This window comes from Mauremys mutica, chromosome 16, assembly GCF_020497125.1.
Source record: "Mauremys mutica isolate MM-2020 ecotype Southern chromosome 16, ASM2049712v1, whole genome shotgun sequence".
In the NCBI taxonomy this organism is placed as follows: domain Eukaryota; kingdom Metazoa; phylum Chordata; order Testudines; family Geoemydidae; genus Mauremys; species Mauremys mutica.
Genome location: NC_059087.1, coordinates 25,516,457 through 25,539,124, shown reverse-complemented (window position 1 = coordinate 25,539,124; position 22,668 = coordinate 25,516,457). Strand labels below are relative to the sequence as shown.

Here is a 22,668-nt window from a genome sequence, read left to right as displayed (position 1 = left end):
TTTACAAAATCCACATGTTTATAGAATAAGGAGATGGAAATGTGTAGATCTATTATTCGCTTTTCATATGTACACCATGTGGGCTGTCAAAATATACTGTTGCAATCTGAAATTTAAATTCTTGGAACACCAACTGACATTGAGTGTTTGACTGTCTTAGTGATAGTTACTATGGGAATCATCCTGATAATCTAATGCAGTGATTCTCAACTATTAGACAACATATCATGCTTCAGTGTGTGGTATTTTATACTCCTTCTCCCTAGTTCAGAAACAAACGCTGCTTCCTGCTCCACTGGGTGCCAAGGGCAGCAGGTACTACCAGGGGCCTATGGGGAGTTAGGGGAAGGCAGGAGGAAGACAGAAAACAGAAAGCATATGGGTGGGGAGGGGTCTGCCTCCCTAAATGAACTGTGCTCCATGGGACTCCATATGCAGTAAAACAGAAAAATGTTATGTGTTGGGGCTTGGTCTATGCATCTGCAAGCATGCAGATTCAACTGCCAAATATCCTTCCCCTATAACTGTGTGGCAGCACAGCATATATAGGCTACAGCAGCTCTGAGGTTGGCACTTCATGGCCACACAGGAAGATTTAGAACACCTCTATGGAAAGTCCAGCTTTGCAAAGGGGACAGGATTTAGCAGATGGTGCAGAAGTTGATCCTTATTATTAATGAGTCCCCACGCTGGGCCCCAGTGTAATACAATAGTCTCCTGTTTCATAATGCATCCTATAACCATCCATATAGCATGGACCACTGCAAACTCTTCTCATCATGAGAATCTCAACACCACTCAAAGTTAGAGCACACAACTGAATGGGAGAAGGCAGGAGCTATTTGAAACAGCTGAGGTCTTTGTCAAACACGTATATGTGCCCAAAATGACCCATCTTTTTGATAGGATGCCAGTTATAAACCAAACTCCAGGGAGTTCACACAGCACTACTAACTAAACTAGGATTGTGTGCAGCTTCCTACTGATGTTTAAAGACAATAGCAATGGTTATTTACTGTGGCACGGCATCTCCTCCACCTCCCCTTCCCCCTTAGGCTGGGGGAGGAGCCTATAAGCCCACCCAGTTCCCAGAACCCAACAGGGCCATCCGCTTGCAGCCCTCCAGCCTGACTTTGTTATATTACAATACAGTTGAACCCTGTTATGTCGCCGGCCTAGGGGTTTGCCAAAAAGCGTCGAGATAACCGATGATCGAGATAAACCCCTATCCACCCCCCCACCCCTGAACTCCCCTGCCCTCTCTCCAACACCCCCTCCCTGCCCCCTTACCGCGGTGCCTGCACGTGGCAGGATCCGGCGAAGCGGGACGGGGAAGCGGGGCCGGGCGGCTGTGGACGGGGACCCGGAGCCGGGCAGCCAAAGAAGCGGGACCCGGTAAGCGGGCCGGGCGGCAGGCGAAGCGGGACCAGGTAAGCGGGCCGGGCGGGTGGGCAGCAGGCGAAGCGGGGACCAGGTATGCGGGGCCGGGCGGGCGGGGACGGGCAGGGACCGGGTATGCGGGGGCGGGCGGGCGGCGAAGCGGAGCCGGGCGGCGAAACGGAGCCGGGCGGACGGGCGGGCGGCAGGCGAAGCGGGGACCAGGTATGCGGGGCCGGGCGGGCGGGGACGGGCAGGGACCAGGTATGCGGGGGCGGGCGGGCGGCGAAGCGGAGCCAGGCGGACGGGCGGGCGGCGAAGCGGGGACCGGCGAAGCGGAGCCGGGTGGGCGGGCGGCAGGCGAAGCGGGGACCGGGTAAGCGGGGCCGGCCGGCGGGCGGCGACGGGCAGGGACCGGGGATGGCGCGGCGGGCGGGCGGCGAAGCGGGGCCGGGCGGACGGGTGGGCGGCGAAGCGGGGACCGGCGAAGCGGAGCCGGGCGGACGGGCGGGCGGCGAAGCGGGGACCGGCGAAGCGGAGCCGGGCGGGCGGGCGGGTGGCAGGCGAAGCAGGGACCAGGTATGCGGGGCCGGGCGGGGACCGGGTATGCGGGGCCGGGCGGCTGGGGACATGGTGGGTCGGGGACGCGGGGAGCCGGGCGGCTGGGGACGCGGGGAGCGGGCGGCTGGGGAACCGCGCGGCTGGAGAGCCGGGGAGCGGGCGGCTGGGGACACGGTGGGTCGGGGACGCGGGGAGCCGGGCTCGAGATATTAGGGTTCGGCGAATCGACATAACGGATGAGAAACCCATAAGACAAAGAGGGAGTTTGGCGGTTCCACTTGTAAAACGTCGACTTAAGAGGATTGGCAAGTTAACCGAGGTCGAGATAAATGGGTTCGACTGTATATGAATTTTTAAGACGGTGTTTCCAGGAACTCCAAATCACAGTGGCCTCTCCCAGCACACGATGAAGATTGAATAAACACAAAAACAACCAATCAACCAGGCATTTTTGGTGTAGTGGAAAAATTATAGAGTACTAAAAATGGTGATTCTGTTCTCAAATCTGGTTACACTGCTGTTTATTTCTACATCTCAGTTAGTAACAGACTAATCAATTCCAGATATTATTACTTTTTATTTAGTTAATTATCTTGTTCCATCTATGAAATAAAATTTCAGCAATGGAAATCACATCTGAGAATGTTTTTCCTCAGAGCAATGGGTCAGGATGATGTTTTTGGAATCTCAAAATATTACTATGAGGTAATATCTTTTATTGAACCAACTTCTGTTGGTGAGAGAGACAAGCTTACAAGCCCATACATTATTCAGGATCTGAAGAAGAGCTCTGTAAGCTCAAAAGCTTGTCTCTCTTACCAACAGAAGTTGGTCCAATACAAGATATTACCTCACCCACCTTGTCTCCCTAATATCCTGGGACCAACAACATTACACCACCACCACATACAAAATTTTACAATATGAGGCTGGAAGCATTAATAATTTTTGAATGTGGGTCTTTTTTATTTTTATTACCACACTTCAGAATAATGCTGATACAGAACTGCAATAAAAATGAAAGATCAGGCAAGTTCATTGTATCCATTATGAATATAAATTCACACTTTAGGGTGCTGGATCCTGCCTATGTAATGACCCAAAAATGTATTACTACATTTCACTATGAACATTATCCTGTGTTACAAATAGCAGAGTAGTTATCACTGAGGAAAAAAAAAAGAGTGAAGTTTATTGAAAGTATAGTCAGCGTTTAGTCTGTGATTAAAATCAATGTGTTTTTCTCATTGGAAATTCTAAGATCCTTCAAATAAAAATCAGTATTACCCTAATGCAAAGATAGGAACTCATTAATATTTATACCAGTATGTACCAATGACAGTCAATACCATTGTACACCAAGTATTAATATTATAGAATAAACTAGAATACCGTTATAATCATACATTATGTAGCAAGTCCACAGCAGTATAAAAAATAAATAAAATGGAGAACATATGGATAACCTTGAAAATCACTACTATATTCCCAATCTGAAATTTCTCTGTGTCTAATTCCTGGCCTTTGGATACAGTGTTTGAAATGGACTCCTTTTAAAAACTCGTTTCCATGGAAGAACACTCTCAATTGAAAATGCAGCCAAATCAGAGCATACATTTAAAGTGACATTTATATTATTCATGGAACATGGAAGTACTTTTATTTTACAGCTGAGCTGCACATTACGTTTCCAAAAAGAAAAAGTCCTCCCCTTGTACTGGTATCTTAGTGGTTTACAAGATACTACATAGGAACAAATTCACTATGGAATTGTCATGAACAATTTCTCTCCAAAAACCAGCCTTAAAAAATCCTTTTGAATATTAATAAACTAAAAGTCAAGAATAAACCTAACACTGACAGAGACTCACCGACCTACTATTCTATTCTTAAGCCTAGGGCATAAACTAACCTTTTCTTAACAGCTCACTAGCGCAAAGTTTAAACTCTGTGTCTTCTCAAATTAGGCATTTTGTAATAATTTTATCATGAATCTTACAGCTATCAATTACTGGTTTTGTTTCAGGAATGTGGCCTTTGTATGACTCCTTCAACAGCATGATTGTGTCTCAATTCACCTGTGGTCATGAGAACTGGATAGTCAAAGCTTTCAAAAGGTAACTTTATTTAAACAGGTGTTGCCTTCAGCCGTCCCGAAGTAGAAAAAAATGCATTTATTTCCTTTCATATATGCATCACACTGTTCCAGGACTAGCAGCTGTCACTTGCTGTGGTTTGGCAGACTACTTTGCTATCCAGAATTTGCCACCATCCTGCCAATGAGCAGTGCCATCTATATTCAGGAGAACGTCTCACCCATCAAAAGAGAAAGATCAATGTTTTCCACGTACCCTTCCCCCTTCCAACTGGGAGTTAATGTCTATTTGGTAAATCATTATTATTGGGATGCACTGGACAGACAAGAGTATACTCCTTGGAGTCTGTCTAGGTGATGAAAAAGGTGCTTTTTAAAAAATCAAGTTAAGCATGATTTCAAACACCCTTTAACAACTAGTGTAGATACAATTTTACACCATTAAAATCAAGGTGGATGCTCTTCTTGTAAACTACAAGTAACCTAAGCTATACCACAAAGAGCTAACAATTTTCAAGATGTTAAAGTGTGTACGCTCTAGGGGCTTTATTTGATTTACATAAAGGTCCCTTTGTACCACACTAACACAGGAAAAGAAGCCTGAAAGCAAAATCAGTCCCCAAGTATTAAAGGGCTGTTTAAAATCATGTCAGCTAATTTATTTTTGTAAAAAGCACCTTTTTCATAGTCTAGATAAATTCACACCAGAACATATCATGATTTTTCCATCAACACGAGACCAATCTCTGCTCTGCATCTCCACTACAGAGCTCATGATCCAGAAAGTACATAAGGAACATATCGTCCGGAAATTTTATAAGGGTAGTCTTTATGCCATTATCTAAATCATTGATGAACATATTGAACAGAACCGGACTCAGAACTGAACCCTGTGGGACCCCATTTGTTATGCCCTTTCAGCATGACTATGAACCACTGATAACTAATCTCTGAGAATGGTTTTCCAGCTAATTATGTATCCACCTTATAGTAGCTACATCTAGGTTACATTTCCTTAGTTTGTTTATGAGACAGTCATGCGAGACAGTATCAAAAGCTTTACTAAAGTCAAGATATACCACGTCTACTGCTTCCCTCATCCACAAGACTTGTTACCCTGTCAAAGAAAGCTATCAGGTTGGGTTGACACGATTTGTTCTTGATAAATCCATGCTGACTGTTATTTATCACCTTATTATCTTCTAGATGTTTGCAAACTGATTTCTTAATTATGTGCTCTATCATCTTTCCAGGTACAGAAGTTAAGTTGACTGGTCTGCAATTCCTCAGGTTGTCCTTATTTCCCTTTTTATAGATGAGCACTATAATTTGCCCTTTTCCAGTCTTCTGGAATCTCTCCCATCTTCCATGATTTCTCAAAGATAATCACTAATAGCTCAGATATCTCCTCAGTCAGCTCCTTGAGTATTCTAGTATCAGAGGGGGAGCCGTGTTAGTCTGGATCTGTAATGTATCCACCTTATAGTAGCTACAGCTAGGTTACACTTCCTTAGTTTGTTTATGAGATGGTTGTCGCTTTTTTGAGTATTCAGTATTTCATCAGGCCCTGGTGACTTGAAGACATCTAACTCGTCTAAGTAATTTGTAACTTGTTCTTTCCCTATTTTAGCCTCTGATCCTTCCTCATTTACACTGGGATTCACTATGTTAGATGTCCAATCACCACCAACCTTTTTGGTGAAAACCGGGGAAAAAAAGAAGTCATTGAGCACCTCTACCGTTTCCACATTTTCTGTTACTGTTCATCCCACTCCCTCACTGAGTAACGGACCTATCCAGTCCTTGGTCTTCCTCTTGCGTCTAATGTATTTTAGAATGTTTTCTTGTTACCCTTTTTGTCTTTAGCTAGTTTGATCTCATTTTGTGCCTTGGCCTTTCTAATTTTGTCCCTACATACTTGTGTTATTTGTTTATATTCATCCTTTGTAATCTGACCTAGTTTCTACTTTTTGTAGGACTCTTTTTTGATTTTTAGATCAATGAAGATCTCCTGGTTAAGCCAGGGGTGGTCTCCTGCCATACTTCCTATCTTTCCTACGCAGTGGGATAGTTTGCTCTTGTGCCCTTAATAACATCTCTTTGAAAAACTCCCAACTGTCTTAAATTGTTTTTCCCCTTAGACTTGCTTCTCATGGGATTTTACCTAACAAATCCCTGAGTTTGCTAAAAAGTCTGCCATCTTGAAATCCACTGTCTTTATTTTGCTGTTCTCCCTCCTACTATACCATTCCTTAGAATCATGAACTCCACCATTTCATGATCACTTTTGATTTGGCCAGAAAACTTCTTCTACTTAAAGGAGACATGATTGGTAAAGGCAGTGCAATCTGGGCATCCTTTTGGGAATGTCCCATTCCGAAGCACCTTAAGCAGCTGACGGTTTGTGGGCATGACCTTCTTGCCACATGATGTGAAATCTTTAAACTAGATTATTTTTATCCAGATCCATCCTACAGAGAAGTGAGTAGATGGATATTAACAGGTGCAGAACCAAACGCATCATAGAAAGTGGACTAACTGGAACTGGGGAATCACACACCTAGGAACCAGTCTGGGACCATAGAACAGTAGAACTTCACAGTCAAAGTTGAACCTTACTTTCAATTATGAATCTAATTTTCCCTTCCTTTCCCCTTGACCTCCCCATACCATAAAATCCACAATAAACGTCCCTTCAGCTTTACACATGGTATATGTAGTTTCTGACCAGCCAACATTTTTTCACTAAATTTGAGGTTATTTATGGAAGCTTTTTAAAGACACAAGTCATAGAAGAAATACAGTAGGTTTTAATCATAGTTTGAAAATCCTTCCAATGCTCTTTTGCCACAACTTCAAATGAAGTTTACTTGAAAGGCTTTAGTAAAATTTAGTGTAAATGGCCAAGGATGAGTCAAAGAAAAGCATATTAAAGAAGTTATTCACTTCTGAATTACGAACATCAGAACAAAGTGAGCTAAGGATTACTGGGTGCTCAGAAAGTTTGCTGGGGTGTTTGCATTGCTTTGCAAAGTTTATCAGATGCTGGTTTAGCTACCACTGAACAACACCTGAATGCCAAGATGCTAGGCAGCTGAGACCTAGTCTACATATTTTGTACTGATTTTAGAAAGTGATATAGTTAAATCAATGTAATCCCCTAGTGTGGACCCAGTTATACTGATATGATTATGCTGGTATAACTTATTACCAAAAAAAGCAATACTGATACAAGCACTTGTATTATTACAACTACTTTCACAATAGGGAACTGCTCCAATATAATTGTAACAGTTTCTAAACATATATAGTTAAATTGGTATAAAAATTTGTAGAGAGACAAGCTTTTAGAAATACCAAAAATAGATTAGAAAGACAGACTAGAACAGAATGGAAAGAAAATGTTCTGGTACCACGCAATGGCACAGACTTGCCATATTAGTACCTATGAAAACAAAACAAGCCTGTCAACTATTCTCTACTAAAACTAGCTAGAAAGACTGAAGTACAGTATGGCAGAAATGTGTGAGTACCAAAGAAACCAGCCTATGGCAAAAGGAAAGAAACTGACATGGGTAGAGTTACATGGTCCCTTATGTACCCACTGCATGAAATGTTTAAAAACACAGCGGAAACGCTTGCAGCCTTAATGATATTGTTTACTAAATTCCTCCAAGATCATAACACTGAGATTTATGATTCCAAGAGTAGGCTCTGCAATGGTAAATCTGAATGCTCGAAGAGAAAGAGGCGAAACAAACATAATACTTTTTAATCAACACTAATTGCCACAAAAAAGGAAATATGCTGTTGCTTTATTTAGTTTTTGCCCGGTTACTTCTTTATTTATTTTTTTTTAAATATTTCGGTAAGGAATAAGCAATTCATGTTTTTTTAGAAGCTAATAGCCACCAGGAGTAATATGCTACTTGTCAGTTTACATTATGTTTTTCAAGCAGTAGGTCACAAAAATGCTTTCACACACACACATCCATACACTGGTAGAGTGTAAGCTAGCACAAAGCAAACAAAATATTAACAATATTCCTCAGATCAAATTTAGAAGAAATAATGGAGGAACAGATCAAAGATCACTCCTCTTTTCTTCAAAGTGTCTGAATACACATTTACTTTTCCTATGTTCAAAACAGTTTATGTCCCCTTTTTTTCCCTTATGAAAGCTCAGTGCTATTATTCTAAGTAGCATTCTTTTAGATCAAGACTATTAAGAAACTATATGTCCTTAATAAATAACCCCACACAATGTTATAATTACAATTTTATACAACACTTAAAAGTATAATTAATCTTTTTAATCACAAAAAAGTTCATCAGCAAAGGGAAATGTGGATCCCATTGGTTACTATATATTAGTACAGTAACCAAAAACAAAAACAAGAGAAGAAAGCCATTGTGAGAATCTAATGCCCTTTCAGTTTCTGCTTTCAAACATTAAATTACAACATAACCTTTTGTTGTGTATATCTTCAGTTTAAAAGTAATAAGTAGAAGCAAGCCAAATACATTCCATGGATCAATTATGCACAAATTCTTCTCAAGAAATACAAAAGCCACAAGATACTAACTAGCTGTGCCCATCTTCCAGATCTCAACCACAGGGAACCAGTTACAGTTCTGAAATGTGTATTTCTTTTATGTTTTCTGTATTTCTAGTTGTGATGGGATGTTCACCCCACACAAGGCCTGGAAGGTTTAAAATGGTTAAGTGAGCCAATTAACTCCCCAGGCTGCACCTGGAGGAGCCAGGGAGCAGGGAATTGATTAGAACAGGCTCAGCTGGGCAGGTAGAGACAGGCTTATAAAGCCAGGAAGCTAGCAACAATCAAGGGAAGCAGTCACTCCCTGGGAAAGGGAAGGCGGGTTTGGAGCTGTTACTCCCAGAGAAAGTGGGGGGAACCAGAAGAGTAGGAAGCAGTCCAGGGAAAGAGCAGTGAGGGTTGGGAGAGGAAAGCCCAGAACTGCTGGGCTGAGGGTTCCTGGACTGAAACCAGAAGTAGAAGGTGGTGTCAGGTTCCCCTACTGGCCCCTGGGGAAGTGGCACCACCAGGGCAGTGCTGGAGAGGACTGCCTGAGACTGTGTAGAAGGACTTCAGGTAAACCCCTGGAAGGGGAAACCACGTAGTGACCCGGCTGGAGGGCTGAGTCATGAAGAGGAGGCTGCGTTTCCTGCAGCAAAAGGGGCCGCAGGGCAAAAAGACTGAGGAGGACAGTGCCTGGCAAGAGCTAAGCCCCAGAGCCACCAGGAGGAGGCGCCATGTGCAGTGAGTGGACCCCATAACAACTGGCGGAGAATGCGGTCACGCGGTCACTCCTGATACAAGAGGAGTGTGGAGAGCCATAGCAGAAAAAGGGAAAGAGACTATGGAACCACAGTATGCGGAAGCTTTTTTCACAGAGGGCACTTATACCCTCCTGGCTGGACTCCAGAGTCACCACCCCTGCAGAAGGAAACTAACAAACAACAGGGATGGATCCAGGCCCTGCTGAGGCAGGTTCTGTTGAACGAGCAGAGACAGAGGGAGGCGCAGGTTGTACCTGCAAAATTATTTGGCACAGCTGGCTGAACAAGTAGTAGTAATCAGAGGCTGCAGGGAGTGAGACTGGAAAGAAGTACCAGGGCCAGGAGGTCAGGCCAAGGCACTGTTATGCTTGCGGCTGATGCGTACACCTGAAAAAGCAGTGCCCCTACTAGGATGTGGGGGAAAGAAGCCTTATTTGGAAGGCAGGAAGGGGAGAAAGCCCAAAAGAGTCCAACCTGTGGGGAGAACAGGAGAGAAAGGGGTGTGTTTTGCCTGTGGTCAGCAGGGGCACCTAAGAAGGGGGTGTCCATTGATGAGCTGTGAAGTGAAGGCCGGCCCGGGGAAACGACTAGACAAGAGAAGGCTGCAGCATGGCCTATTCACAAGGCAAGGCAAAGGGTTTGTTTTAGAGATGCTGTGAGACTGGCCATATAAAAAGACACTGCCCTCTTAAGAAGCTGGGAGATAGTAAAGGGGAAGACATGGACTCCAGAGAGAGACAAGAAAAAAAGGTGGGGGGGGGGGCGGGCGTCCAAGACCAGAGTATGCCAGAGACTGTTGTGGCAGTGATGACCATGGACCTGATGGGATCAATCCATGTACCCAGTAGTTTCTAGGAAGGAGCTAGCAGACAAAATGACTGGGACAGAGGCATGAACACTGAAGTAAATCGGACTGTGCTGGGCACTCCGACCTTGTGGGAAAGCTAGCTGGGAGATTCTGGAGGGCAAGTAAAGGAGTTGCAGGAGAAACTGGTAGCTGCTAAGCAGGTCCTGCAGATAGCGGAAGGAGATCTGGAATGCGAAAAGGAAAAGTTCAGGTATACTATGGAGGACCAAGAAAATATGCATCTCCTGGTGGGTGAGGTGGAACAAGAAAGGGATAACCTGCAGGCCCAATTACAACAAATGCAGGGCAGGAGGCATCCATGCCCCCAAGGGTTGCAGGCTTGAGCGGGAGGGTATGCAATGGGGTGTTCACCCCACACAAGCATTGGAAGGGTTAAGATAGCTAAGTGGACCAATTGACTGCCCAGGCCACATCTGGAGGAGGAACCAGGGAACAGGGAATCAATTAGAACAGGCTCCTCTGGGCAGCTAGAGGCAGGGCCTATAAAGCCAGGAAGCGGGCAACAAACGAAGTTAGCAGTAACTCCCTGACAAGGTCTCCAAGCAGGGGTACTCTTCAAATCAAAAAATGACTTACTGTATCTCTGGAACATGTGGACAGGTAATTGCTGACTCTACCGCGAGCCATTTTAGAAATCACAATAGAAAAGATGCAGTGACTTGCAGATGATGGAAGTAAGTGTTGATTCCCCTTCTTGTTCTCTACCTTTCTAAAAAAAGTTCTCACATTTTACTTGTGTATATGTAGAATGGCAGCTACTCTTATATTTAGTACTTAACACTTTCCAGTATAAAAAAAAAATATTGCAACCTTTTTGAAGAGCTCTAATACCTCTATGGTTTTCAGCAGAACTTTGAAGTTTGTCAGGGGGTCAGTCTTAGAGTCAGAAAAAGTCTTTTGTTGGCCCCATTAAAATCAGGTAAGATTTGACTGGGTTATAAATTGTTGAAAAATGTCATTGTCTGTGTTTCAGACAGCACAAAATATTTTTGGCAGTACACCAAAATCCCTCAACATTCCAGTGTATTCACTGTCTTGGCACCTCACTTTAGCAGTTAACACACACAGCTAAAACACCATCACTACCACCACTATTGCTTTCCCCATCAAAAACACTCTAGAAGATGATACACTGTGCTGGGAACCAAGAAACCATGAGTTCGAGACTTTTTTTACCAATAGATGTTAATACTTCTGTACCTTTCACACCATTATTGCTGAAGTCTTCACTGGTTACATAAACTGTGACTAAAATCCAGTTTTCTAGTATGACAGATCCAAATCCAAACCACTTGGTTACACTGTCATACTTTGTCCTTAACCATGTTGTCTGAAAAATGAAGCTACTCATGCATATTTAAACCACTGTTCTAGTGAGTTGTGTCCTCCTGTAGAGGATGGTCCACAGCAGAAACTGTGTGAAATCATACCAGAGGAATGTAGAGTTAAGATCACACAAGGAACCTTAAACCTGGCATTTTCTACATTTAAACTAATGCAATGTAAATAACTTTTGTTTAACATGGGTTGTTGCTGGGTTTTTTTGGTGGTTTTCATTGTCTTATGTAGTAAGTTCTTAAAAGTAGATCCAAAGACATTCTCAGGACTTGTACTTCTCTTGTGCCATTTGCAGTATATTATTTATTTGAAAGCTGAAGTTCATAATCATTTGATTGTAAGAAGCTGAACACATCACGGAGAGAAGACAAACTTAAATTCCAGAAAAGTAGACTGAGAGGTTGTCAGCCCCAAACAGAAGCACCCAGTCAACCAGAAGCATCAGCTGGAAAGCTGAAAAGGAAAACTATATTCATAAAGAAAAAATTATTAAAACACTGAGGAAAACTGTTCAGTTTGTGGGATTGTTATAAAGATGATTAATCATATCTGAAGCCTGATGGGCCATTTCACTACTAATCGACAATCCTTCTTTAAGAGTGTTGTCACACTCTTGATCTGAATTTCTTATAAAACAAGTAATTTTCATTTGGTGAGCACATGTCTGACTCCATTATATTTTTCTGAGTTGAATGTGTATTATTCAATTGAAAAATATCTACAATGTGCATGGCAACTCATTTGACATGTTCCCCCCAACCATCCAAAATTGTTTGTTTATACACTCCACCCCTTATATATCAATTAAGATCACAATACACCACATGACACAAAACCATAATAAACAACATATAGAGAAAAGGATTAATGTCATGAAAAATGTATTATTTTAGTCAATGCCATGCATTTGAGATTCTTCCACTTTCAGTCAAGATCAGAGTACAGTTTAATAGGCTGATTCAGGGACCAATTAATCCTTTTATATTTAAATCAATCACTGGCTCCTCTCCAAATGATTTAGCTTCTGCATGCTGACTCCCATTTCATGTCCTGTGGCACATTAATCATGTTAAGTAATAGAAAAGGATTTGTGTTATCAGAGAAATCTAATACCAAACCAAAGCATGTGATTAGAGTAACCATACTTCCTTGCTGAAAAACCAGTATAACTATTTTCTCCTGTCCAAGCGCCCACATCATACTGTATTTAAACCTATTTCCAACGTGTTTTCTTCTTTCACCCTCTCACCTCCTAGGTCCCATTCATTTTTATTCTTCTTTCACCTCCAAACACCACCTTATTTATTTCTCTTCTCCTATCTGAATAACATTATCCTATTGGTTTATCTGTTCTTCTGTTTTCTCTCCTTCTGACCTGGTCTTCTGCTCCTCATTCCTTTCCTTCAACCAATCCAAAAGCTAACTATTTTAGCCTCAAAATGTTTACAGATGTGGAGAGGAGAAGCAGATTCTTCAATTATATGCAGCATAGGTTTTGAAGACGAGGATTCAAGAAAGCAGCATGCAAGGTACCAAAAAGCATTGATTATAGTGTATAAAATCCAAGTATTTTGCATTCTATTTCACCAATTCTTATTGTAACCGCAGAAGTAACTTCAAGGGCTACTCTACACAACTGTGCTATATCATCGCAGCTGCACCAATTCAGCTGTGACAGGTCTAGTGAAGATGCACTATGGCGATGGGAGAGCCCTCTCCCATCGGCATAATAGCTTCTGCCTCTCGTTGAGGTGGAGTAATCCCACCAACATAGTGCATTGTGGACGCCACTTTAAGTCGATGTAACCTACGTCACTCAGGGGGGTGAGCTTTTTCACACCCCCAAGTCAATGTAAGTTACTTTGCTCAAGTGGTAGCATAGACAAGCCCTAATTCCCCCCCCCCCCGGTATTATGTTAAAGCCATCATTCTAATGACTGATCAGAGGATGGGGAACAAATGCTTTTGTGTTCAAAAACCTTTTAAAAAAAACAAAAGTTTGGCATAAGCAAATGCACATGCTTTTTAGGAAAATGCAGCTACAAGCAATATTAGGAATCAAGCACTCCTGACCCAAAAGAAAGCTAGTTTCTTTTCTAATGATAGAAAACACCATTGCTTCAGAAAGTGGCATTTAGAAATAACATGCCCATTGGAGAAGGGAAAACCGACATTATTTGCTCATATTTAATCTACAGCTAGTTCTGTTGCTCCAAAAATAAACTAACTAAAACAATTACTGAATCCTACAGTTCTGTAAAAGTATGAAAACCTTCAGCAGATCCTAAGTAGGCTCAGCCACTGTAAAAACAGAGTTTGTGTCTTGGCACATATGAATGCATTGCTGACTCAGGATCTCTGCCAGTTCAAACAATTCCATAGGAAAGAATGTGCAGTTAGCTGTGTACTGAATTTTCACTCATACAGAGAAATGAAATGGCTGAAATTTAAGGTCAATCCTGTGACACTAGCTGCTGTGACAGTATGTGTGTTTGGAGGTGGGAATCTTAAGCCATTTTAGCTTACTGCAATCTAAAATGGAAACAAAACTGAAGATTAGACCTCTAACAGCTGGCCAAGGGCATTAATTACCACACTGAAAGCACATTTCCCTGCATAGAAACAAACCTGCACAACCTTCGAACTTAAGCCAACAATATTTACCCATATTTAATCAGTAAGAGGAAAAAACAACAAACATTGCTTCTCTCTGATGCTAAAACTAGTCCCATCTAGCAAAGCACTGAGACATTATCCAAGTATAATGAAAACTAAAACTTCATAAACCATGTATTATATTATAGGAGTAGCTGGCAGCAACCCCTGAATTTATAGACTCATAGACTTTAAGATCAGAATTTGTGCAACCTTTTTTAAGAAGCTCTAACACCTTAATTTTTTATGTCAGGCCTCTGAAATTCAGCAGGTGCCAGGGATGCTCCCTTTGCTCATCCAATGAAATCCTGCTAAGATTTGGCTGAGCTATAAGGTGTTGAAAAATCACCATTTCCCATATCTAGCTTGTACTATTCAACATAATTTGGCAGCATGTCAAAATCCCTGAACATTCAAAGGCTGGTTGGTTCATTGGGGCCAGGACAATGCAAGTCAGATTGATGCAGGTGGGACGGGGGTATATGGGTGCATGCAAGCCTGTGATAGGAGCTTCCCTCTTTAATAGGTTATTTCAAACTTCTATAACCTTTGGGGGGACAATCTCCACTACCCCTCTAACCTTTGTCCTTTAGTCCCATATTAAAGCACCTCCTTTCCTTTGGGCAATGGATAATTCTTTTATGTGGAATGCTCCCCGTGCCTATCTCCCAGCCCTAAACTCAGGCTCTGTTTGGGCTTGCTGTGCCCTTGCAGCTACAGCATGTGCTCTCTCCTGCAGCCCATGTCTCTTCTCAAATGGCATCCTCATCCTCCAACGGGAGGAGAATTAGCAGGAGGAAATAGGAAAGATTGCCTGCCTGCTGACCCCTTCGAGGAGCAGTGGGCGCTGTCCGGGGTTCTCTGCTCGGTGTCCCCGTCAGGCTCCCTCCTTTTGACCCTTTGACCGCACTCCTGTCCCTGTTCTTTAATTAGTTGTCCCCCAAACTCAGTTGGGTTTTTGAGGTCCTGTAGATCCTCCCCTTAGGCTGGGGGGGATCCTTTAGCACTTCCCGGAAACCCAATAGGTACTAGACAGGAGCTCAGGTTGCAGGGCAGCCTTCACAGCATTGCTTCTGACATGTGCACAGAGGGCTCCATACCTGACAGAGTGCTCTGGAAGGGGTGGGCACATGTACTACGCCTGAGGGAATTCTGCACCAAAAAATTAAAAATTCTGCACACAATATTTTAAAATGTGGCTCCAATATGTCAGAGGGGAATACGGGCCACTGACTGCATTCAGGTGGGAGATCACCCCGAAGTCCCCACCTTCCCCGGTACAGGGACTCGGCAGTGAGGCTGAACCCGACCCTGACACAGTGCAAAGGCCGGACCTGCCCCAGAAACACCCCGTGCCCCTGTCCCTCTGTGCCAGGCGCACCAGGTGTAGGCAGGCAGACTCAGCCCAACAGGATCCAAGTGTGGAGGGATCCAGGTGTGGGGTGAGATGTTTCTGTGTGGGGCAATCTGGGTGCAGGCGGCTCAGTGGGAGATCTGGATGCACAGAGGCTTGTTGGGGGGTTCTGGGTGCAGGGGCAATGGGACTCTGCAGGGGATCTAGGTGAAGATGGTTGGGGCTTAGCAGGGGAGTCTGAGTGTGGGGAGATGGGGCTCAGCACGGGAGGGCTGGGTGTGGGGTGCTCAGAGGAAGGGTCCGGGTGATGGGGGAGTGGGGCTTGATGGGTGGGGGGTCCAGGTGCAGCTGGCTGGGGCTCAGTGGGGTGGGGGTCTGGGTGGCTCGTCTGGGGGGGCAGGAGATAGGGCTTCTCCGGGTGAGGGTTCGATGGGCCTGCTTAACGGGGAGCCCCAGCTGCTGCCGAGAGGATGCCACATGCTGTGCTCCTGCGTCCACCCCGCAATTCCCCTATCCTCTTTTCTTCTTCATCTCATCCCCCTCCCACACTGCCCCATGCCCCTCCCCTGACTCCCACATTCCCCTCCCCCTCTCCAAGAACTACACCCATGATTGTCCCCCTGCACGGCTTCCCTTTGCTTCCCTGCCACGTTCTGCAGGGAAGCACAGGAATTCTGCGAGGGGGCTGGGGGGGGCATTTTATGCGGGTGTGCAGTCCCACGGAATTCCCCCATGAGTAATGTACATTTGACACTGGAGGGTGGAGCATGTAAGAAACATGCAGGCACATGCAAGCCAGACTGCAGAAGGTGTGGCCACTACCATAATCTTAACTCTTGTTGGGCTGCCAGATTTTAATCATCCACTTTAACAACCTTTCACACATCTTTACCAATCTACCCCCACCTGTCAAAACTGACTGCTGCACCAGATATTCACAACTACTGGCATTGGGGGGAGGGGACAATTCTGATAAAGGCAGGTCTGCAGAAGGATAACAGGGGAGTAAGAGTAAAGGTTATAATGTGTGGTCTGTAGGGTACAGTAGTTGTAATGGTAAGGTGTGTGCTTGTGGAGAAAGGAATAGAGGGTGTGTACTGTGAGTTGGCCTTAACCTTTCCTTCCTTTCTCATTATGACTTTATTCAACACCCAGACTGACCACCCACCTAACTTTACTGCCTGGCTGAAACAGATTTTTATTTTAAGTGAACTCTAACTGCTTCATGGTAAAGTGAGATTGCTTACAATATTTATAAACAGTCCTAAGAATAATAAATAATATCATTTGGGGGTGAAAAAACAAATTCTACAAAGATGGTTTATCTTTTGACTTTCTTGTTCTTACTCTTGTGTAAATGACGGAGTGAGTCAGCGAAAGATTCCTTATTATGAAGGTGGTAAAAAGTCTGCATTTTTATTTTATTTCAGGTTTTAAAAGCTTAGATATTCACTTACTGTGATTTGAAAATTCCAAGAACTGAAGGAAACCAGGTAAGTCTGCAACCACCACTGTTAGTGAAAAACCTGATCCTTCACAAGAAAGTGTTGATAAAGGTCTCAATGGGGTATTAAAATTATCAACAGTGAAAGAATGCTGGTTTGGCTCTTTTGAGTCATAAAGAAACCATATTCCAATAGGGGGTAACCATTATACCGTGAACAGAATCTATCTAACAGTACAGTTCAGTTTGGTACCTAATAAACCAATATTGAAAAATAGCTCAAACTGCTCACTTCAACACCAACATCGGAATGGGGGGAGGGGAACTCCACACCAACTAAATTAGAAAATGGGGTGCGATATGGTAACAGTCCTGCTGCTTTAAAAAACATATTTGTATATCCACTTTGTTCACAACTCAAGGGGGAAAGAGAGGCAATGCTGTTCTAGTGACATCATGGCTGCATTTTTGCTACTTAAAGCTTGTTACCATAGCAACAGCTAATGTCTCAATGTCACTCCACGCATAATTACTGACTGAAAATGAAGTGTGCCACAATCAGAACACTTACATAGTCGGAGACAGGAAAATAGCCTTATTTCACCTGGGCATTAAACAAAACCCTTTACTCCATATAAATCTAATGCTTTTATTTTGTTTATATATACCAACTAGAGAGAGCTATAAATCCAACAGGCCATAAAAATGCAGTGTTACTATTTACAGTTACATTCTACTCTAGAAGAACAGAATATTCACAGATGAAAGCATCTTTATGTTTAATCAGAGCGTCTATTGCTTCTTTTGGAAAAGCCTAAGATTTGAAAGCATTCTTACGGAGCAGCAGCAAAGAGCTGTTCATATGAAGTGTTTTTAGATCTTTGGGAGGTGAGAAATTGTCATGTGTACAAAAGCTCTGAGTTACTGGTGTTTTCTGATACAAAACTGCTCTTATCCCTCATTTTTTAGGACAAATGCAAAGGATACAATTGCTCCCTGGATGTGCATGCATCATTCCCAGGAACCTTAATGTGAGCTATGCATGCATATAGAAAAAAAGAATATTCTATACCAGTGGTTCTCAACCATGGGTCTTGGGCCCCCTGGGGGGCCTCGAGCAGGTTTCAGGGGGTCTGCCAAGAAGGGCCAGCATTAGACTCATTGTAGCCCAGAGCAGAAAGCCGAAGCCCCACCATATGGGTGTGAAGCTCGGGGCCCTCAACCCTGCCACCCAGGGCTGAAGCTGAAGCCTGAGCAATGTAGCTTCACAGGAGGCGCTGTGGCATAGGGCCGCAGGCAATTGCCCTGCTTGCTGCCCCCTAACACTGGCCCTGACTTTTATATGCAGAAAACCAGTTGTGGCACAGGTGGGCCGTAGAGGTTTTGTAGCATGTGGGGGGAGGGGGAGGGCTCAGAAAGAAAAAGGCTGAGACTCTCTGTTCTATACCACTATCCTTAATCTCCAGTCACTGAAAAAACTTAAATATTCAAAACAAACTAAGACATTTTTTTCATTTTAAAACATTCTGCTGTTGGATTGACACATGAAGGAATTATTTTTACATCAGAGATTATTTAAAAAAAATAGTATTTTGTTAGTGAGGGGGGCGGGTAGACTCTCTTCAGGCAAGTGGAAGGAGAATGCCCTGCAGAGAGTGTAGCAGCCAGAGGAGGAAGGAAAAGAAATACAAGAACTTAGAAAAGCCTTCTCCTTTCTCTCCTCTGGAGGAAAAAAAATCTTTCCTTTGGGATGATCAAGTCCTCTTTCCCCTAAGAATCCTTTTTGTTTTATTTACCCCTTTTCCACAGCTCTGACCAGACTGCAAACTCAACCTAACAGAGCACAAGAGCAGGCCAAATGGCTCTAGCCAATGCCTCACCTCTACCTCAGCAAGTTCAACAACATGATCACACTCCATTTCTCTGTGCATGTGCAGTAAGGGTGAAATACACCACTGTGCAGAGAGCCAGAAACAGGACCTACACATCCACGTATACCCTAAAATATAGAATTTAAGTGGGATGTAAGTGGTTCATGGTCCCTATGTTGGCTCCAATTTCACTTAAAGTAAAATCAGAAAGTTTTAATTTCACATTTGTCATGGAATAAAAGGGTGCAGAAAGGTTTTTTTAGGCTTAAACAATTGTTTGTAAATGGTTCAGATAAAAACAAGTACTATTATTATTTCTGCTTTTTATAAAGTAGCTATTTTTCTCCTATTGCTCAGAATAACAAACCCAATTTCACTTTTAGCAGACCTGCCAACTATGGGTTTTCCCTACAGATTAAGGGTTTGTAAGGAAAATCCATCAGTCTATGGAGAAAACCCCTTCTGATTGGTTGGTCTTCCCCATTCCTCTGCCTACTGAAAAGGACAACCAATTAGATCTCCTACAGTTGGCAATCATTGCTCCTCCCGCTAACTCTCCCATCACCACATCAAGAACCAGAAGAAGTTTTTGGGGAGGGGAAAGAAAAGTCAAACCATTTTCACAAGAGATGGGGAAGAGGACACAGAAACAGTGTAGCTTCTCAGGCTGGCTCTGCTCCCTCTTTTTCCTTCCCTTCCTCCCTTGTAAGAAATGGGTTGGCTCCTCTCTGCTCCTTCCTCATCCCCTGCCCCTGCAATACCTAGCCCATAAAGGGGAGGACCTGCTGGAGCTGCCCCACATCCTGCAGAATGGGGGGAAAGGGAAGGACATATAAAGCTGCCCCTTTCCCAGGCTGGGAGGGAGGATAATGAACCTTCGCCATGCAGGGTTTGTGGGGGGAGGTCAAGAGTGGATGGCCAGTGCAAAACTGATTGATGTGGGGCTGGAGGATGCATAACCGACTGATTTGGGGGTGCTAGATGTGCAGCTAATTAAGATGGGGGTGTCGGATGGGCAAATATGACATGAGTAAGTGTATACTGGCAAATGTTGTTGGCAGACATGCTTCTGGGTAATATTTTGAGCCATGAATAATATGTATGCAGATTCAAAGTAAATCAATTGTTTGCTGGTAACATGCCTGAAAAGCTAATATATACGGACATTTTATTATGTTCAAGAGTAGGGAACAGATAAGATGTCAGAAGATATAAAAGCTTTTGCTGCATTCCTGGTGAGAACCCAGCTTCATAAACATTTTATTCGTGCCCTCCATGTCACACTTATTTGGTTACCTTTATAATATGAAGAGACTGAAGTAAGCGTTTAGTGAGTAATGGCACTTTTTTTATTCTATACAGAGTGTGTTTTAAGCTATATAGATTTAATAAGTATCTATCAGCAAATGTCTTTTCTGTATCTTTCTTTGCATGGGAGGGAAGACTCATCTTAGCCATCCTTAATTTTTTTCAATAACTTGATTATTTTTCAACAAAAAAATGTGTTTTTTGTGTTCTGAATCAACATTTAGCAGTGAAACAAGTTTCTCTCCTGAGATAGTTCAAGATTTAAAAATTCCCAATTCACATTTACAAGCTCTTCTCACATATATATGGAGAACAGACACTGAATCAGTTTACAGCCATTAATACTTTCAAATTTCCTGCCCATAAAACATTCATTGAATAGAAAATTAAGGAAAAATAAAACTGCACAACTTCTTAACAGCAAGCAACACAAGGACAAACATGACTTGAACAAAAGCAATTGAACAAAAGGTGAGGATTTATTTTTAGATAAATAACATGTCCTATTTAGGGGAGGAAGAGAGTTGATGTTTCTCTTTGTATAAAATTTAAATCACTGTGATAAGTATTAATGTAATAATACAACTTTGAAAGATTAACACAAATAAAGGAATAACTTTTTTTTGGTTTTTTTCTTTCTGATTTCCAACCAGTGTATTCAGGAAAAAAAACCCCACTATAATCTACTGCAGGTGTTCTCAAACTGGGGTTCGGGACCCCTCAGGGGGTTGCGAGATATCAGCCTCCACCCCAAACCCCGCTTTGCATCCAGCATTTATAATGGAATTAAATATATTAAAAAAGTGTTTTTAATTTATAAGGGGGGGGTCACACTCAGAGGCTTGCTATTTGAAAGGGGTCACCAGTATAAAAGTTTGAGAACCACTGATCTATTGGTATGCAACTGACGATTTCTATAACCACATAAGGCAAAATAAAATGGTGTGTGTAAAAAAATTATGTGCCTGTATATGTGCAAAGTGTGTGCACACGTGGGTGTACCATAGATGGATGGACAGGGATCAGAGGTAACAGACAAACACAATTTCTAGTCCGTGACTTATGATGCCATCGGAGGGCTGGATGATTTAAAAAAAAAACCAGACAAGTTTCAGAGCTCGTGTGTTTTACTGGTTACTATATACATTAGAACACCAAAATGGGATTACAGAAATGCAAAATCTGATTTTCTTTAAATTAGTATAAGGATGAAACCAAATCCTATTTGCCTACCATTTCGGTGTAAACCCCTCCACCAATACCACAAATACAGTATCAGTTCTAACAGTATCATACAGTATTAGTTCTGACTTGAAAAATTAACTCAGATTGGTTTGCATATAAGCAATCTCATATAGGTTGAAAAGTTGGACAAAAACCCAAAGATAATGATAAATATCAATGTATCAGGTTTTGGGGATGTATGTAGAGAGATGCCACAGGGATTGGTGGTAATGCATCTTTATTAATGATGAAGACAAAAGAGGATTAACAGTATATTAAATTTACAGATGGCACTAAACAGGGACGTGCTGAGCATCACAAATGGGGCAAAGCAACCCAGAGAGGCCAAATGAATAAGCAAGAAAAAAATAAAATTAGATTCAACCTGGAATACAGTATTGTTGAAAGAAATGTAGGGAAAAAATCCACTGCAAATTAGATATGTAATTGCAATGCAACATGGTAGTACAAAAAGAGCTAATGCAATTTTGGATTGTGTACACAGATGAATTACATCACAAACTACAGAGAGAGAGAGCGTTCTCTCTTTGCCTGGATAGCCTCTAGCCCCAAAACTGCAATTATTTACAGGCATATCAATACCAGAGATTGGACAGAGTTCAGAGTAGAACAGCAAAAACAATTCAAAGGTTAGACACATTTACTTATGAAGAAAGACTAAAGGAAAGAAATGTCTTGTGTTTACGGACTATTACAGAATTACCACTTACAAGTACAGTAAAACTGACTTAGCGACCACCTCTGAAGAGAGACCACCTGTCATGAGCAACTAATTGCAAGAGGCCACAGAACTTTTTACCCTAGCGACCAGAGGTGGGTATTCACCCACGAGGGCTCATGCTGCAGGACGTCTGTTGGTCTGTAAGGTGCCACAGGATTCTTTGCTGCTTCTACAGAACCAGACTAACACGGCTACCCCTCTGATACTTGTTTTTAATTGTAAGTTTGTTCTGTATGTCATGTGTGTGTGTTGTGTCTATGTTGTGTGTGTCACGTGACTATTTTTTTTTCAAAAAAATTATTTTTATTTTGTTGCAACAAAAGTCAATTTTATACCCTTTTAAAAATATATATATAAGATGTGGTACCACACTATTTTAAAATCATGGTTGGGGTGTAATCATAGTATATTAACACCAATTTTTGTGCAAAGTTCAAAAAGGTTTCAGTTACAAATATATGTACATATATTTCTGCCTCAAGAAATAATGCAATTGCAAACAAAGGAATTCTCTTTTATCAATCACAGT

At 42.6% G+C, this 22,668-nt stretch overlaps 1 protein-coding gene and 1 long non-coding RNA gene across 2 annotated transcripts in view; one reads left to right on the top strand and one right to left on the bottom strand.

Moving 5' to 3' along the window:
- Positions 1 to 22,668, bottom strand: part of MED13L (mediator complex subunit 13L) — a 395,410-nt gene that overhangs the window by 105,901 nt on the left and 266,841 nt on the right. The gene's annotated exons all lie outside the window — the stretch shown is intronic.
- LOC123351280 lies at positions 245 to 13,029 on the top strand. Its single transcript, XR_006573984.1, has 3 exons — positions 245 to 315; positions 3,965 to 4,055; positions 12,991 to 13,029. It is a non-coding gene; the product is annotated as an uncharacterized LOC123351280 (long non-coding RNA).